General features: G+C 34.8%; 1 non-coding gene across 1 annotated transcript; it reads left to right on the forward strand.

Moving 5' to 3' along the window:
- The first annotated feature begins 19,838 nt into the window (after window positions 1-19,838).
- On the forward strand, window positions 19,839-19,911 carry TRNAV-CAC (transfer RNA valine (anticodon CAC)). The gene has a single exon. It is a non-coding gene; the product is annotated as a tRNA-Val (tRNA).
- The last annotated feature ends 509 nt before the right edge of the window (window positions 19,912-20,420 follow it).

Genomic DNA, 20,420 nt, shown 5'->3' on the forward strand with positions numbered 1-20,420 from the left:
AAGGAGGGGCTTGGATCAAAATGTAAATGTGCTGAGAAGAAGTCAAATTCTGGACGTATTTTCAAGGCAGAAGTGATACAATTTGTTGATGGGTTGGAGCATACAAGACACAGGAGTCCAAAGGAATTCAAAATTTTGGCTTGAGCACCTAGAAGGATTAAGGTACCAGGAAGGAAGTTTGGGGAGGGTGGAACACGGGAGGGAAGGAAAGAAATTTGTGTGGGGTTGGCCAAGTGTGATATGCTTATAGAACAAAGGTAAAATTGTGGACTATAAACATGGGTATGCGAGTCTGGAGTTTAGGGGGAGAGTTCCAGGGTCGTGATGAAAAGTTATGAATTATCAGCATGAAGATGGTATTTAAAGCTATGATATTAGAAGAGATCTCCATGACTGAGTATACACAGACAAGACGTCTAAGGCCTCAGTTCTGGGGTTCTCAGGGGATTAAGAGCATGGACTTTATCTGGAACTCATAACAAGAAGCATTCCAGATAGTCACAAAGTGATTCTGGATGAAATGATCCCGTAAAATATTGCAAGGTAAGACCATAAAATGAGTGGTGATTTTAACTAGATGCTTTCAAAAATTCCTTCCAAACACTGTTTGATTTTTGTGAGTAGAAATGAAATCTTCCTTTATCCTAATAAAATTCTAATATATAAATATTTTATATCAGTATGTGTAAGTATGATTTATTTATACCTTATATATGAGGATCAGTCTTTTATGATGCAGATAATATCCTACAGTTAAAAAAAATACTGCTTGGATTTGAAATTTAAGCATCTGGTGGATGTTTCAAAGAGTTGCCATTAGATTCATGAGGATCAGTGATTTCAATATAAACAGAATATATAAACACCACACTAAAGAAGATATACAGAAGGCAAATAAGCACATGAAAGGTTGCTTCACATTGTATGTTATGTGGTAATGCAAATTAAAACAGAGAGACACAAGTATACACCTGTTAGAATGGCCTAAATCAGGAACACTGACATCAAAGTCTGGAGAGAATGTGGAGCAATGAGAACTCTCATTCACTGCTGGTAGGAATGCAAAATGGTATAACTAATTTGGAAGACATTTTGGTAGCTTCTTACAGAACTATATTCTCACCGATCAATCCAGCAATTACACTTCTTGGCACTTACCCAAAGGAACTGTAAACTTATGATCACACAAAACCTTACACACAGATGTTTACAGCAGCTTTATTCATAATTGCCAAAATGTGGAAGCAACAAAGATATTCTTCAGTAAGTTAATGCATCAATAAACTGGTATATGTAAACAATGGAATATTATTAATCACCTAAAAGAAATGAGTTATCAAGTCATGAAAAGGGACAAGGAGAAAATTTAAATACGTTTTACCAAGTGAAAGGAACAAATCTACATATGACATTATACATTTGTCCACACCCAAACAATGTACACCAAAAGTGAATCATAATATAAATAGTAATGGCTGATTATGCTGTGTCAATGTAGGTTCATCAATTGCAAAAAAAAAAAAAAAATTAACCATTCTGGTGAATGATGTTGATAATGGAGGTGGCAATGCCTGGGGGAGAGGGCAGAAAATATATGGGAACTCTATGTACCATCCTCTTAATTTTGCTGTAAACATAAATTGCTCTTCAAAAAAAATGTTTTAAGAAATAAAATATTTTAAGATGTTTTAATAATGTTTTAAGAAATAAAATATTAATTAGACCAAGATTACCCCATGTTTTCTTGTTAAAGTCCTGAGTTGATTTTACCAAGAGACATAGAGATATACTGAATAGTCTTTCTTTAATCTGATACAGCTAGATTAAGTAATGTGAGAAGAGCTTTTATAAGACTGACAATTTTGATAAATGTTTACTTGTTTAGTAAAATTAAAATTAAAGTCACTTGTGTGGAAAATATTTAAAAATCAGGACTATCAGAAAACCTAACAGTATTTCATGCTACACATATCAATTTCAATATGATACTTTTAGTTTAGACTACACATATCTTCTGTGTGAACAGCCCCTAACCTCTATAAACCCTGGAGGAAAATGTTTAATACGCAAGATCTCATATTATTCCTCCTGCATGGACTCTGGTTCTTTACTTTTAGAATGTGCTTGTAACATTAAATACAATACTTTTTACCGCTATTTTCACCTTGTACATCTTTAGAATTAAATTCACCAAGCATGACTTCTGTAAGGCTGAAATACTTCCACTGTCATGTACAAATCAACAGAACATCTTTTCTATCCTTTCTTAACACTCACTTTCAAAATTACTCAATTTATGTAACTTAAAAAGAGAATCAAAGCTTCAAAAACTGTGTAAGAGTTAATACTCGAATGCTACTAAACTGTACATGATGCTATAAGACAATTTCATTAAGAACTACACCTCTCTTTTCTCAAGGAAATGCTGTTTCTCAGTCAAGCAACATGTTCTTTCCTCACTGTAGCCCATTTAAGCCACAATTTCAAACGTAAAAACATTTAATCCTAAAAGTTTAAGTAGTCTATGAGAAGTAAATTACTTACAGAGAAAATACTTTTTTAATTAAAGATTCTTACTCATGAGAATTAAAGACTCAAGTTTATCAAAGCCCATTAATCCCCCATCTTCTTGGAGGAATTTGAACAAAACAAAGGTAAGTAAGTGACCACATCTTAAACTGAGATGTGAATACCCACAATAGCTAACCCAGACCCCAAGTGAGCCTAGCAAAGCCTGGTTGGTTTATTGGTCTAGAAAGCCTGTCAGCTGGTGAGCTATTGGCTGAGTTGGGCCTCTCTTCTTCTGGTAATGGCAGGCTTCTAAGAGAACAACTGGAAACAACCAAGTCTCTTGAGGCCTAAGTTTAGAAAGTGAAAGTGAAGTCGCTCAGTTGTGTCCAACTCTTTGTGACCCCATGGACACCAGGCTCCTCCGTCCATGGGATTTTCTAGGCAAGAGTACTGGAGTGGGTTGCCATTTAGAAAAGGCACTGTCAAATTTACCATAGTCTGCTGCTCCAAGCAAATGACAAACCAGGCTTCAACTTAAAAGGTAGGAAAGTAAAATTTACCTCTTGAAGCGAGAAAACACAAAGACATCACAAATGGGTGCAGATGATGGGGTTTTACTAAGGCTGGACTAAGAAGGAACCTGTTAAGAGACAGGGTCACAGGGGTAGGCAGGAGATTAACAGTGGAGCCTGGAGACCAGCTAAGAGGCTACTGCAACAATCCAGTGGAGAAATCAAACCGCTGATTTTCAAGTGGCAAACTCCCAGTACATACTGCCTTATGAAAATTTCATCCTCATGAGCAAGCATCTGAAACTCAAATAAGGTATGCCTTACCAACTCATTCTCTGAACACCCTTTATTTTCATGTTCTAATCCCTTTATTCTTTCCAACAATCAAAGTTTAGTTTTTTTCATAAGGCAAAGGTATGGAACAAAAAAAATTATAACTAAGTAAAATTTGAATCTGTAGCAATTCCCACAATTAATACTCAATTTGTGTAACATGCTTTTTAAATTCCAAAGATACATACGGATTTGAAGTAATGTCATTGTTTTTTAGAAAATCCAAAGGTTCAAGTTATAAAAATATCCACAATAAATGATTCACTAAACAACAAAACTAGTGACAAGGAAATTGGGAAATAACAATTTCCCAATAGAAATAACAATAGAAACATAACAAACTGTTCATACTTATGCAAGCTATAAACTTGACAGCTAACACACAGAGCAGCCGCATGCTTTAATGGATGGTACTTGAACCATTTACAGCACTTTTTTATAGATTCACCTATCTTTTACTTTCAGTTCACTAATTACATAAGAACATGATCTCCAGACCCAGACCCTTGAAGTTTGACAGGGAAACGTGGAAATTTTAATTTTATCTATAAACATACGCCTTAGAACTATTCAAACTGAAAAAAAAAAAAGGTAAATGAAAAGCACTATAACTTGCTTATCTTTCTTCTTCTAATTGTTTAGGCACTAAGTTGGGTCTGAATCTTTGTGACTCCATGAAGTATACCCGCCATGCTTTTCTGCCATGGCATTTCCCAGGCAGGAATAGTGGACTGGGTTACCATTTGCCTTTTTTGTAACCCACATCTTTATCATTTCAACCTTTCCTGACTGTGATTCAGAACCAGCCTTGAGAGGTCATTAAGATCACAACAGAATCTTTACAGAATCACACTTATACTATATGAAGCAAAAAGAAAAAGAGCCCTATTTTAAAAGTTCAGTAGAACAAAATTATCTAATTTGCCTTGAACTTTAGCCCATTAATTCTCATTATCACCAAATGGTTGGACTTAACACATTTTCTGTCATTTCATACTTCTAAGGTTTTACTACATGAGTGAAAGACATAAACTTTATAATGCATTAAATTTAATTCACGATTTCATTCTCTCAAAAAATATTGCATGTGTTCACAAGAAAAGTTCAATTGTATGGATTAAAAGAAACATGATAATTATGAGACAAGAGAATGGAATATTACCTGATTATCTGCCATGCATTAGACTGTTTGGGGGGTGCATTTTCTTTTCTCATAGAAACCACAGAAGTTCAACAGTTCAGTAATTTGCCCAAGGTCATAGTTAATACGTAGCAGAGACTAGACTACAGCACACAACTACCCACTGTAATGACTATACTTTTTCCCCTGTACCACATTTTTAAAGCATGTCAGACAGCTCATTATAAAAGGTAATAAAAAGAATTTTTACAGAACTCTTAAAACTATTTTTCACATTCACACCATAACATATCCAACAGCTCTGATGACTTCAGTTCTATGCTCCACATTTGCCAGGCCCCTCAAAAATGTAACATATTTATCCTTGAAGTGCAAAAATAGTAAAGTATACAAAATTTCAAATTATTCCAAATTATGGCTTAAAAAGCTTTAAAATATTTCTAATTATTGATAAGTATCATGGGAGCAGTGGCAAAATGAAGTAAGCCATTAAGGGACTACCATCAGCTGAGAAGTGTTTGAGAAATGGGATCATTATATTTCTTCCCAGATTGTCCACTTTTGTCTCCTACAGCCACTGCAGCTCATTGATACATTTAGAACTTAAAATTTAGTTATCAGATTACTATACCATCGTTGTTGTTGTTCTTGTTCATTCACTAAGTCGTGTTCGACTCTTTGCAACTCCCTGGACTGCAGCACACTAGGCTTCCCTGTCCTTCACCATCTCCCAAAGTATTATCAAACTCATGTCCATCAAGTCAGTGATGCCATCCAACCATCTCAACCTCTCTCACCCCCTTCTCCTCCTGCCCTCAATCTTTCCCAGCATCAGGGTATTTTCCAATGAGTCAGCTCTTCACATCAGGTGGCCAAAGTATTGGAGCTTCAACTTCATCATTAATCCTTCCAATGAATATTCAGGGTTGATTTCCTTTAGGAAGGACTGATTTGATCTTGCTGTCCAAGGGACTTCCAAGAGTCTTCTCCAGCCCTACAGTTCAAAAGTACTCAGCCTTCATTATCATCCAACTCTCACATCTATACACAACTACTGGAAAACTGTACCTTTGACTAAATAGACGTTTGTCAGCAAAATGACATCTCTGCTTTTTAATGTGCTATCTAGGTTTGTCATAGTTTTTCTTCCAAAGAACAAGTGTCTTAATTTCATGGCTGCAGTTACCATCTGCAATGATTTTGGAGTTCAAGAAAATAAAGTCTGTCACTGTTTCCACTGTTACCCCATCTATTTGCATGAAGTGATGGGACCAGATTCCATGATCTTCATTTTTAGGAATGTTGAGTTTTAAGCCAGCTTTTTCACTCTCCTCTTTCATGTTCCTCAAGAGGCTCTTTAGTTCCTTTTTGCTTTTTGCCACTAGAGTGGTATCATCTGCATATCTGACACTGTTGATATTTCTCCAGGTAATCTTGATTCCAACTTGTGATTCATCCAGTGTGGCATTTTGCATGATGTACTCTGCACAGAAGTTAAATAAGCCGAGTGACAATATACAGCCTTGATGTACTCCTTTCCCAATTTTGAACCATGCTGTTGTTCCATGTCTGGTTTTAACTGTTGCTTCTTCACCTGCATACAGGTTTCTCAGTAGGCAGGTAAGATGGACTGGTATTCCTGTCTCCTTAAGAATTTTCCAATTTATTGTGATCCACACAGTCAAAGGCTTTAGCACAGTCAATGAAGCAGAAGTATATGTTTTTCTGGAATTCTCTTGCTTTCTCTATGAACCAATGGATGTTAGCAATTTGACCTCTGTTTACTTTGCCTTTCCTAAATCCAGCCTGTACATCTGTTAGGTTCTCAATTCACATACTGTTGAAACCTAGCTTGAAGGATTTTGAGTATAACCTTGCTAGCATGTGAAATGAGTGCAACTGTATGGTAGTTTGAACATTCTTTGGTATTTTCCTTCTTTGGGATTGGAATGAAAATTGACCTTACTATGTATTTTATTTCCATATTTATAATCATCTCTACTAAAATATGTAGTCAAAATTCAAAGTGGCTAAAGTTAAATAAATACAAATATTTAGCAATGCTTTTAATTCGTAGGTAATCTATAAGCAAACTACACAGACACCAATACCACACTTGACCTTTTCCCTGTCCTAGAAAAAAATGTTCTTTATCTGATATGTTTCAGACTAAAACTTGCCAGATTTTATTAGATATTTTCCAAAAAACACTCCCCAAGCAAATATGATGTATACCAAAAAGTGGATAAACATGGTTTAGATGATGACTGTAATTTAATTGTCATTTTTTCCTTTTTAATTTACACTATAAATAGAGAAGATTGTGAGCATAAGGCTTCTGTCTGTTTATTTTAGGCAGAATATTCTTAGTAATACTCTATAAAGATAACAATATCTATTGTTTTGCCTTGTTTTTCTTCTACTAACTTTATTTTTACACTAAAAAGCTTTTGCTATCATCTTTAAAATGTTTCTGTGTACTTCCTAACTTTAAATCTGTAATACATAATTCTTGGTGATCAGTTTAGTCTATGAGTTGGATTTTTTTCTTCTGTCAACTGTCCTATTAAGTTATGCATTTTGGTATAGTACTTGCAAGAAGTCCTCAATCTCCCACTCATAAAAGAGTTTGTAGTGAACATAATAAGTATAAATGTATCTACCGGTAGACTATTGGAATATTAAGTATTGCATACTTTGCTACAATAAAAATTGGAAAAGACATTTTCAAAAGATTTATAGCTTCTCTTCAAGCTTAGGTATTAGAATATGCAAACATCACATTTTGACAAACATTTACAATATTTTTTTCATATTATATTGAAAATTATTTTCCTCTGAAATCATCTTCTCACATTCAAGATTTAATAGTCAATATATGTAATACTATACTGGAGGAAATTTGTTCATAAACAGAACTACTGCACAAGAATACATATAAAACACACCTCCACTGCAAATTTGATTCTCTGCCTGTTGCCATTAAGAAGCTGATTTGGGTCACATAACCTAAGGTTTCTCAACAGCTCCTGTTACTACTGTATCTGTCTCATTCTAGCTTCCCAATGGAGTCACCACTGGGACTAAAACAACTGTATGCTACAAAATGGAAAAAAGAGATAAAGTCCAATAATATAGCATCTAATATTTAGAGAATTAATAGACAAGCATTTCTTCATAATAAAGCAGATTAAATTCATTGTAAGTGTGTTTCCCCACACATAAAAATAAAATCTCTAAACAGGATATATTTTTTAATCCTTTAAAAGTTTTAGTGTTGAAAAAAAACATGTTTACTGGTAAAATATGAATATGGCCTATATCAAATTAATGTATTGTTTCAATGTCAATTTCCTGGGTTTGACAACATATGACAATTATGTAAAACGTTATCATCAGAGGTAAGTAAGTAAAGTACATGGGGGAAATCACAGTATTTTTGGCAACTTGTGTAGTTACAGCATTATTTCAATATAATAAGTTTAAAATTTTGCTTTGTGAAATTTACTACTCTATAAGGTTACTTTCAGATTTTCTATTAGTTTAGAATTCTATAACCATAAGTCATTTTCAGGTAATACATAATCAGAGCTTCAATACCCAATACCATTTTGGTATAAAGGATGTAACACTTTTTAATTTGTGCTATTTTTTTCTCTTCTCTCAAAGCAACTTCATAAGCACATATTTCAATTTTAAACTCTACTATATTTTCTAAAATGCCCTTTTACTTGGTGGGTCTTTTCACATATTTACTCAATGAAAGTGTAAACGATGTCATAATTTCTTCTTCATATTTTCCCAAAAAGTTAATTTCCTCAAGCTGTCTTCAAGGGAAACATCTTCAACATGAATTTCCTTCTGTAGACAAGTCACTGAAGTATGCAACATAAAAATAAAATATTTCCCATAGAGTAATTATAAATAAATATATACTAACACAATATTTGCCAGCTATTTGTCATCATCATTACATAGCAGTCCCGTCTCAACTTGACATTTAAATGTGGCTTGAGCTCTCACTGTCAACATGGACTTGCTCAGTATCTTAAACACTAGCTGTTCATTAAAAAAGTTTATACAGAATTTGGAATTATCTATAATTAAAAACAGCTGTTGTCCTAGAATATTATTTCATTATTGTGCCTGATAATTTACAATTTGCTTCACTATCTTGGATAACACTTCATAGTAATATTTTAAGTCCATCTTAATACAAATAAAATGCATGTCATTAATTTTTAAATTAAGATAGTATATAATACTCTAAAGATAAAATATATGGGTATATTTATTTTACTTAGCATTTTTCACTTAGATTCTGCCTAGTGCTGTCTAGCATTTGTGTTAACATATAAGAAGATTAAATTTTAGAAATACTATTGAAAGTCAATAAAATATTTCATTCATGACCTAAAATGTGCATTTACCAAAATGTATACTTAGTTTGTATCCAACCAGTCCATTCTAAAGGAGATCAGTCCTGAGTGTTCTTTGGAAGGAGTGATGCTAAAGCTGAAACCCCAGTACTTTGGCCACCTCACGTGAAGAGTTGACTCATTGGAAAAGACTCTGATGCTGGGAGGGACTGGGGGCAGGAGGAGAAGGGGACGACAGAGGATGAGATGGCTGGATGGCATCACTGACTCGATGGACGTGAGTTTGAGTGAACTCCGGGAGTTGGTGATGGACAGGGAGGCCTGGTGTGCTGCAATTCATGGGGTCACAAAGAGTCGGACACGACTGAGCAACTGAACTGAACTGAACTGATACTTAGTTTGTAATCTCTTTTGCTGTTTAAAACTTTAGTAGTAGTGTTAGTCGCTCAGTCGTGTCCGACTCTTTGCGATCCCACAGACTGTAGCCCCCCAGGCTCCTCTGTCCATGGGATTCTCCAGGCAAGAATACTGGAGTGGATTGCCATTCCTTTCTCCAGAGTACCTTCCAGACCCAGGGATCGAACCTGGGTCTCCTGCTTTGCAGGCAGATTCTTAACCATTTGAGATACAGGGAAGACCTTTTAAACTTTAAGTAAATATAAAAACTACAAGTAGTCACATAAAATACAGTAAGAAAGAAGTAACCCTCATTCATTTTTCTTAACATTTGTAACCAATGGGCTAATTTTGTTTATTTCAAATCTACTGTTTAGATGCAGGAATTGGAAGCATGCATTCCATCTGAAACAAGTGCTAATGATTCGAAACCTCTATAAATTGACTGTCAAAATGAACAGGTATAGCTGAGTGTGCTACCTGTCTAACTGGGAGTTCTCCTAATAAACCTCTGAGTAGAATTCAATGTTTATTTGAGCATATAAATAATACATATGTGTTCATTCGAAGCTTACGTATATTATTGAACATCGATCACAAATACAGCAATTATTTAGAGTTCAAAGCAAAAATATTTTTCATGAAGTAGTTTATCACTAGCATTGTTTGGAACTGTCAGGTCGTGGTATTATTGTTTTCTATTGTTTTCCAGAAAAGTGGCCCCTTTCATTTCCTTTACTGAGGTCCTTCACCCAGATTGGAACTCTACTGTATACTGAACAGTATACTCTTTCCTAAAAGGATCACACTCATATTTCTTCTCTGCACCTTTGCTTTTTCTGTTTCTTCTTTGGGGAATACTCATCCTTTTCACCTCTCATTATTTCCAGCTGTCAAAATCTGATCTCTCATCCTTGTTCAAGTTGTTCGAATACTATATAACCCAAGAATTAGATTCTGTGTAATGCTGTGGAGAATACACTGAATAGTGAATGATAAGGCCTCATTTCTGGTACCTATGGTCAAAAAATACACTCCACTGTTTACCAGATGTGCCAGCTCTCTGGGCCTCAATGTCTAGAACTGAGGGTTTACACTAGATGGATCCTAAGACCTCTTCCAGTGTTTTGAAAACTACAGTTCTATGATACGGTATCTATCCTTAAGATATTTTTTCCTCTAGGTCCACACAGCAACTCATTGTGTAGAAATGAAAATCTAATTCTTCCTAAATAATTTCATGGAATTTGGGTTTCTGGTGATAAGTAGAATTAACACTAGGAATCCGTGAATATTGAGGATACATAATCTGCAGTTGGTTCTCTGACAGAGACAATAACACCTAAGATGCTTCACTTACAAGAGGAGATTCAAAATGAATGAAAAAGCACAGCGGAGTTTGCAAGCAGCAAGAGATGGGACCTCAGAAAAGGAGGTGGAGTGTGCTATCAGCATGTCAGAGGGCAGGGAGGGGTGGCAGGCAGGGATGTTGGAGATGCAGGAAAAAAGAATCAAACTGTGGTGAAACTGATGCTTGGTAAACCAAAGGACTAGTAATCAAAATGAGTCTCAAAAAGTGGGATTAGTATTACCTTTGCTACAGTAGCACTCTGTGAGAGAACACTGCCTCATGACGCAATAGGCATACCCTGACTCCCCAGGGAACTAGTGGTAAAGAATCCACCTGCCAACGCAGGAGATGCAAGAGACAAGAGTTCGAATCCTGGGTCAGAAAGATCCCCTGGAAGAGGGCATGGCAACCAACTCCAATATCTGTGCCTGGAGAATCCCATGGACAGGGGAGCCTGGCGGGCTACAGCCCAAGGGGTGGCAAAGAGTTAGACACAACTGGAGTGACTTAGCATACAACCTTGTTACCTATGAGTGGGAGGGCATAAAGACATAAGAATATTTCTCATCTGTCTGTGCGCCACCCAGAACTCTAGTCAATCATTTCAGCTGTCCTCAAACGAAAATTTCCTTTCTTTAAAACACAGAGACAAGTGTTTCAGAAAAACATTAAAAAATTATTTACAGAATTATAAGTAGGCCTTTGTTTCCACTTCATGACACTTTTAAAGAAAACATGGCTGGGACTTTGAAAATGGAGAGTGTCACCTATCCTCTCCTTCCAGCTTATGCTTAAGAGGACATGAAGGCAGGCCTAAAACACTGGATTACACAGTAAGATGAAATTGCACACCAAATTTCTATTCTCATAATAAATTAACCTCTCTGAGTTCACCTTCCATCTTATTAAATAAGAAGGAATCATTAACTATTCTTTAAAACATTTCCCACCCTCATCTCTATTTCCTTATTCCTTGGTCTCCTTTTTTTTTTTTTTTTCAAGGAAAACCACAGGCAAAACTATTTTATCTTTCCATTGCTAATACATGGGTTAACTACTGTCAACAAGAAAATCAGTCAACAGACATAAGCAAAGTGAAAACAGATAGGACGTCAGACAAGCAGCCTTTGGGTCATGGTAACAATAACAGCTAAATATGATGGTGGTGGTGGTGATGATAACAACCAAGTATTGAAGGCATGCTGTAAGGTAAGGGTAAAATTTCTTAAGTATTAACATCTCTCATTAGAAAATCTTGAGTTTCCTTTTCAGAGATATGTGCCATTGAGGAAACATAAACTTCCTTTATTTGAAGACTTGCATCAACTATGAAAATTAGAAATATAAAAATGAAACATAGTTAATTTACCATATCCTAATATTCTGTACAGCATCATCAAAGCCTCTTCTTCCTAAACCAGTTCCAATGGCCTATTTTCCTCTTAGCTACTTCACAGAAAGATATAAGTTAGTATCTCACAATTCAAGCAAATCCTTTCAATTTTATTTATTTTTAATTTGTATTAGTGTGTTAGTGTGTTTTTAATATATGTGAGATACACTCACACACAAATACACACACACACACACACACACACACACACACATATATATATATATATATATATAAACTGGGAAGGCATTTTATGACTTTTGAGCCCTTTGGCATACTTCCTGGAAGTCTCAGTAATGACTATAGTTACTCTTAATTGCCTTCAACACACTTACATGAATGCTACATTCAGTTGAATTATTTCCTGGATTCCCTCTAATTAATCTGATAGCAGCTGTTTTAAAGCCTGTGCTGATTAACAGTTGCAAGACAGCTAAATGCCTAGTACAAGAAAAGCTCTGTGAAGCTTACGTATGTTCATCCACATAATTTTGTCTTTTAAGCATCAACAATTCAAAGAAGACGTGCTATTTTTACTTAACTATATTATTTGTTTATATAACTCAAGTGGTTTCACCCTAATATACTAAAATATCATCTCAATATATTTAATGAATATCCTAATAGGTATTATGGGAATCTGCATTTCAAAAACTAACATGTTTTAAAGGTTTAAATAAATCTTAAAGAAAACCACTGAGGAATTATTGTAGTATGTATTTGTGCTGGTCTCCTTGTCCTGGTTCGGAAAATATAAATGAACTTTAAGAAATAAATGATATATTAAATAAGTGATTCATCTAAAGTAAAGTGCTATGAGGATTACTTTTAAGGTCAAACTACATATGCTTGTTGATGTTTTGTTCCTTTTGACCAACAAATAGCAATTTGATGCATTTTAGACATACGTTCAGCTTAAATAGTCATCATTAAATGGCATTCTCTGTAAGTAGCAATTTAGGCTATATTCTGCCTGTTAGAAAATTAAAGTTCTGATGCTGTCATTCTTCTAAAAAACAATCAAAACATTCTATTTCCCAAGATACTGAGGCCAGACCTCATAGTCTAGCATAGTCCTTCTCTCCATCTTGGTCTTTGCCCAATCCATATTATTCTTACCTCATTCCCATTCCATTAGTTCACCTAGCAAGTGTTTTTCTTTTTTTTTCCCCTTGAGTTGTGCTATTTCTTCACTCAGCCTGGTATGGCCTGTTGGTGGAATCCTTCAAAGGAAAGTTTAAAGCCATTTCCTCAAAAAGCTATGTCAAGATTCAAAAACTCACATGACTCTCTACAGGAACCATCAATAAGCTATTGGGCCTGCTATTTGGCCTATGAGAGGTAGCTGAGGGTCAGCGCCAGACCTCGGTAGTGGGCAAAGTTTTCAGATATCGCAATATCCTGAAATATTTCAGAAATCAAGAATTTAACGAGTGATATTCTGATTTTTAAATGTTGGCAACAAATATAAATTTTAAACACTTTGGAAGTCAAACTGTTCACATCTGTTGACTAGCTTGTGCCTCTCAACAGATTGTGGCTTCTGCCTCAAATAATCCTGAGGAGGAAGTGACCTCTACACAGTGTATTCAGCTAATCGTATATAGACTCTGTCCACACTGTGGTTCGGGGGTGTGTGTGAATACATCCCACTGGTGTTTTGTACATAACAGAATTCAAAAATATTAGCTACAAGGAAGCAGTAGGCATAGGTAATGCTTGACAATGCAAGAAGTAGAAATAAAATCCCTACTTGGCCACTCACAAAGTGTGTGATCTTAGTATTTTACTTATACTATAAAATCTGCAGTGAAAATAATCATAATCTGTCTACTTTGTAGCACTGAAGTAAATGACATACAATGTGTGCAATAATTAGGAAAGGATCTAGCACAAGTTAACACTCAAGTGTTAACTGCCATTATTAGTGTTATTCTTTTAGAAGTATAGCAAATATGTATGTTTTATTATATAAACACAGATTTAACAAATTTTTACATAATTATAAGTATGCTTTCTATTGCTATTTCATGACCTTTTTGAGAAATCATAGCCAGAACTTTCTTTATAATACTCTGAAACATGAAACAAATCCAAATCTTCCCTTCCAAGAGAATGAATACAAAATAGCTATGTATTTATGTAGGAAAATGTCATACATAAATACATACATACATACATATACATGCATACTGACATACACAACAGCAAGGATCAATTTCAAAAACATTATATTGACCAAAAGGAGCCAGACACAAGAGATTATCTACTGAATGACTGTATGTATATGAAGCTCAATAACAGTCAAAATTAATTGATAGTAACAGAAATCAGAAACAGGTTACATTTGATATGTAGGAATTGGCTGTAAGGGGCATGAGGGAAAGATATGGACTGATAGAAATGTAATTATTGATTAAGGTATGAGTTACACAGTAAAACTAAAAAAAAATCACTTACTGATACTTAAAGACACACAATTCATAAGAAGAAAATTTCATCTCAATACAAGAATTTAAAAAGTGATACATTAAACAGTTGCAGCACTTTCCTGAAGACATCAACTTAATAGTAACAGAAATGTATTTTTAAGTTATAAAATAATACTTGAACCCACAAATACAAAAATTTTCTTAATCCCATTTTTATTATATAAATGTCATCAAGAGATTTTTTTTTCTTTTCTTTTCTTTTTTAAATTTACAATATTGTATTGGTTTTGCCATATATCAACATGAAGAGATTTTTAACAGGGCGTGCTTCCTTCATTGATTGTGTACTAGAAGAATCAGGGGACAATACCAATGACTTTTTATGTCAATCTGTTATCACTTATTAAGTTAAATGTATTAGATGAACTCTACAGAATGCAGGTAAATCTTTAAAATTTTGAAACTATTATGAATATTGTGAAGAACTTAAATACATCTTTATATACAGTGAATATAAGTGTTTGAAATTACACTGAATTAGTATTGACCTAAAGGCATATTCTGCAAGCTATTGTGAATTTAAAAATAAAATTATAAGGCTTTAAAATGATTTTAGTTCCCTAAAATAGAGTATAAGAAAAATAAATTAGGTTATTTCACTTCTAAGTAAATGTAACTCACTACAGTTTATTGTCATAAAACTGTTTTTCAAAATATTTCTGACCTATACTAGGCCCTTCTGAAGTTCAGAAGAAACTAAATAATTTTTTTCAGAACTCCTATTTCTAGTTCATTCTTACTGAATGACAACAGATGTTTAATTTTAGAAATAGTTTTCATGGCCAACTATCTGAACAGGATTTTGAAAAGAGCATTTAGACAAATTGTTAAATCTTTATGTTAAAATGTACTAAGTAAAGGAAATAATCAGGAAGTATAATACTTCAAATAATTAAATCCTAGACTTAACAGTATGTCAAATACACCCTAATGTACTAATTTTATTTTTAACTGAAAGCACTAATTAATTTGATATTTTTTTAAATTAAGTCTAAAGTGATGAAAAAATTTTCAAAACACTGAATCATAAAATAGAGATGCTCAAACGAGAAGCATCTGCAGAATGGTGCAATACTGACCACTGAAAATCTACTTCTTTGTGACAGCTAAACTGTCACAAAAACTGGAGAAAATTGTCAAAATCAAGTTTTTCAGACCTCTGGAAATTAACCAAAACCCAGCAACAATCTGAAGACTGAGTCTTAGTAAGAACAGTGGGCGTTGTAGCATTTTAACTCTCTACTACTACCCCCTCTTCACAGTTCTGTGTTACCCTGAAGAAACAAACCAATAGCCTCACAGCCTATGAAGGGGGAAGGCTGGATTGCGAACACTTCACAAAACTCCATCTCAAGAGGACAATTACTTTTGATCTGTCTTGCTGCCCCTATGGGGAGGGAGGAGGGAGGAGGGTTCAGGATGGGGAGCACATGTATACCTGTGATGGATTCATTTTGATATTTGGCAAAACTAATACAATTATGTAAAGTTTAAAAATAAAATAAAATTTAAAATAAATAAATAAATAAAAAGCCCCATTCAAGGACTTCTCTTTATTTGACCTGACTTAGAACTTGCTCAGTGAGGAAAGTGTTATCTTCACAATGTTTTACCTTTTTGCAAAATTAATCACCAGCAAGTGTTTCATATTTCATCTTCCTGAGGTGGTAAAACCAGATGGGACAAACAGGAATATAGCCAAAACATCGAAAAGGAAAATGGAGTGAATAAGATGACCATCAGCAGCTTTGAAAAGCTAGGTATGTACAGGACTATGTGCACATCCAGAAGAGACTCAGAAGAACCAAAACCTCTCATCTCTGACTGACCTTAAGTTTCTGCACAAGCCAGGAGTAAAGGCCCATGCAAAGATGTCAAATGCCAAAGTGTTAACGTATACTTCAATACACACACAGAACTTCTAGGAAAACGTTGGGAAGCTTACTGGTTCAAGGCAATTATTTTAGTCTTTCTGATCACTAGATAGCAAATAAGCTGACCAAGCACAGACCTCAGTAGAATATTTGAAGAAATAATGGCTGAAAACTTCCAAAGTAGATGAAAACCATTAATCTATATATCCATTATTTTCAACAAATTCCAAGGATAATAAGGTCAAAGATAATCATGCCTAGACACATCAGTAAAACTGCCAAAATTCAAGGACAATGAGAGGATTTTGAAAACAGCAAGTGAAAAACACAAAGGAGTTTCAACAAGATTAACAGCTGACTATTCATTAGAAATCAGAGGCCAGAAGGTGGTAAGATAAAATATTAAGGTACTAAAAGTAAAGAGAGACCAATCAAGATTTCTATATCCAGCAAAACACTGCTTCAAAAATAAAAGAAATATTAAGATAGTCACAGATGAACAAAAACTGAAAGAAATTGTAAAGAGCAGGCCTGCCCAAGAAGAAATACTAAAATAAATCTTTTCAGCTAAAATAAAAGGACCATACAATCACTCAAATGAACAGGAAGAATTAGAGTCCCGTTACAATTAACTACACAAGAAAATATAATGAATAGTTTAAATCTGTTTTGCTTGGAATACTTTCTTCTCCCATCTCATTTAAAAGAAAACTACATAAAGTAGTAATTATAAAACCTACTTGATGGGCTCATATGGTATAAAAGAGGTAAATATCTGATGGCTCAGATGGTAAAGAGTCTGCCTATAGTGCAGGAGACCTGGGTTCAATCCCTGGGTTGGGAAGACCCTTGTAAAAGGGAATGGCAACCCACTCCAGCATTCTTATCTGGAGAATCCCATGGATTGAGTAGGCTGGCAGGCTACAGTCCATGGGGTTGCAAAGAGTTGGACACAACTGAGCAACTAATTTATATATATATATATATATATATATATATATATATATATATATAGCACAAAGAGTGGCGAAGAAAGCAGCTGTATCAAAGCAGTTCTATATACAGTAAAATTAAGATTAATCCAAGATAGATTGTTTTAATATACTAATTTCAATGCTAATAGCAACTATGATGAAGATACTCCTCAAAATCCTCCAAGCTAGGCTTCTGTAGTATGTGAACTGAGAACTACCAGATGTACAAGTTGTTTAGAAAAGGCAGAGGAATCAGAGACCAGATTGCCAACATCTGTTGGATCATAGAGAAACCAAGGGAATTTCAGAAAAATATCTACTTCTGCTTCATTGACTACACAAAAACTTTTGACTGTGTGGATCACAACAAACTGTGGAAAATTCTTAAAGAGATGGGAAAACAAGGCCACCTAACCTGCCTCTTGAGAAACCTGTATGCAAGTCAAGAAATAATAGTTAGAACCTTACATGAAACAATGGATTGGTTCAAAATTGGGAAAGGAGTACATCAAGGCTATATACTGTCACCTTGCTTATTTAAGTTCTATGCAGGGTACATCATGAGAGAGTGGAAGAATCACAAGCTGGAATCAAGATTGCTGGGAGAAATATCAACAACCTCAGATATGCAAATGATATCAATCTAATGGCAGAATGTGAAGAACAATTAAAGAGCCTCTTGATGAGGGTGAAAGAGGAGAGTGAAAAAGCTAGCTTAACACCCAACATTAAAAAACTAAGTTCATGGCATCCTGTCCCATCACCTCATGGCAAATAGAAGGGGAAAAAGTGGAAGCAGTGACAGACTATTTTCTTAGGCTCCAAAATCACTGCAGACGGATGAGGGCTGCAGCCATGAAATTAAAAAAGATGCTTGCTCCTGGGAAGAAAAGCTATGACAAACCTAGACAGTGTATTAAAAAGCAAATACATCACACTACTGACAAAGGTCAGAATAGTCAAAGCTATGGTTTTTGCAGTAGTCTCAGATGTGAGAGTTCGACTATAAAGAAGGCTGAGTGCTGAGAATTGATGCTTTTGAATTGTTGTATTGGAGAGACTCTTGAGAGTCCCTTGGACAGCAAGGAGATTGAACCCAGTCAATCTTAAAGGAAATCAATCCTGAATAATCATTGGAAGGCCTACTGCTGAAGCTGAAACTCCAGTACTTTGGCCACCTAATGGGAAGAACTGACTAATTGGAAAAGACCCTGATGCTGGGAAAGATTGAAGGCAAAAGAAGGGGGTAGCAGATGAGATGGTTAGAATCACTGACTCAAAGGACAGGAGTTTGAGCAAACTCCTGGAGATACTGGAAGACAGAGGAGCGTGGCGTGCTATAGTCGATGGAGTCGCAAAGAGTCAGACATGACTCAGTGACTGAAAAACAACAACAAAAGATACATCAAAATAATGGAAAATAACTGAAATGCTCAAATTTCCAGTATGACAAAATTTATTGCAACAGACTCAAGAAGAAATTGAATATCTTAATGACCTATTAAAAAACATTACATTAGTAATTGAAAGCTTTCGGTAAAGAAAATCTCAGGCTCACCTGCTTTTACAGTAAGTTCTACCATATATTTAATGAACAACTAACACTAATACTTCAAAGACTATTCCAAAAAATGGAATAGTCCAAAAAAGAGTATGATAATTCCCATCTCATTATGATACTTGATTACCCTAATACCAAAACCAGGCAAAGAAATCCCAGTAAACATAATTTAATGTTTAATGCTGCTGCTGCTGCTGCTGCTTAGTCACTTCAGTCATGTACAACTCTGTGTAACCCTGTGGACTACAGTCCTCAAGGATCCTCTATCCATGGGATTCTCCAGGCAAGAATATGTGAGTGGGTTGCCATGCCCTTCTCCAGGGGATCTTCCCAACCTAGGGATTGAACTTGGGTCTCCTGCATTGCAGGCAGATTCTTTACCACTGAGCTACCAGGGAAGGCCTTACTGGTTAGTCTCGCTTTACAAATATAGATGTAAACACCCTCAAGAAAATAACAGGAAATAAAATCCAGCAGCATATAAAAAATTATACACTACTACCAAGTGGGATATTTCCCTGGAAATTAAGACTAGCTTCACATCCAAAAATTAATCACTGTAATAAGACATGTTAATACATTAAGGACCAAAATCACATGACCATCTTAATTGATAAAGAAAAAACATTTTCAAAAAACTCCAATACTCTTCATGATTAAAAAACATTCGACAATTAAGGAATAGAAGGACCCAGTTCAACTGAATAAAGAACATCTATAAGAAACCCAAAGTTAACACAGCAAACAGTAAAACTAGAAATAGAAACTTGCCCTTTCATCAGAAACAGGACAAGAATTTCCACTCTTGCTGTTTCTACTCAACACTGTAATAATGATTCTAGTCAATAAAATTAGGCAAGATAATGAAATAAAAGCATCCAAAATTGAAAGGAGTAAGTAAAATTATCACTATTCGGAAATTCTCTGGTGGTCCAGTGGTTAGGACTCCACACTCACAGTGTTGAGGGCCTGGGTTCAATCCCTGGTTGGGGAACTAAGATCCCACAAGCTGCATGGTCAAAAAATTAATTAATTTTTTTTAAAAGTACTACCATTTGTAGATGACATGATTTCTATATAAAGAAAATCCTAAGATATCCTCACACACAGAAAAAAAAAACTATTTGGAAATATTAAACAAGTTCAGCAAGGGTACAGGATTCAAGATCAATATACAACAACCAATTTGATTCTATACACTTGCAATGAGCAATCTGAAAATGAAATTTTAAAAAGCAATCCCATTTACATTAGCATCATAACAGTAGAATACTTAGGAATAAACTTCACAAAGAAAGTATAAGACTTGCATAATGAAAACTACAAAATATTTGTTGAAAAAAATTTTAAAAGACCTAAATAAATGCAAAAATATCCCATGTTAATGGATCAAAAGACTTAACACTGTCAAGATGACAATGCTTTGTGATTTATTCTACAGATTCAAAGTCATCCCTATTAAAATCTTAGGTTTCCACTTGACAGAAATTAACAAGTTGTGCC

The sequence above is a fragment of the Bos mutus genome, chromosome X (genome assembly GCF_027580195.1).
Source record: "Bos mutus isolate GX-2022 chromosome X, NWIPB_WYAK_1.1, whole genome shotgun sequence".
NCBI lineage: Eukaryota > Metazoa > Chordata > Mammalia > Artiodactyla > Bovidae > Bos > Bos mutus.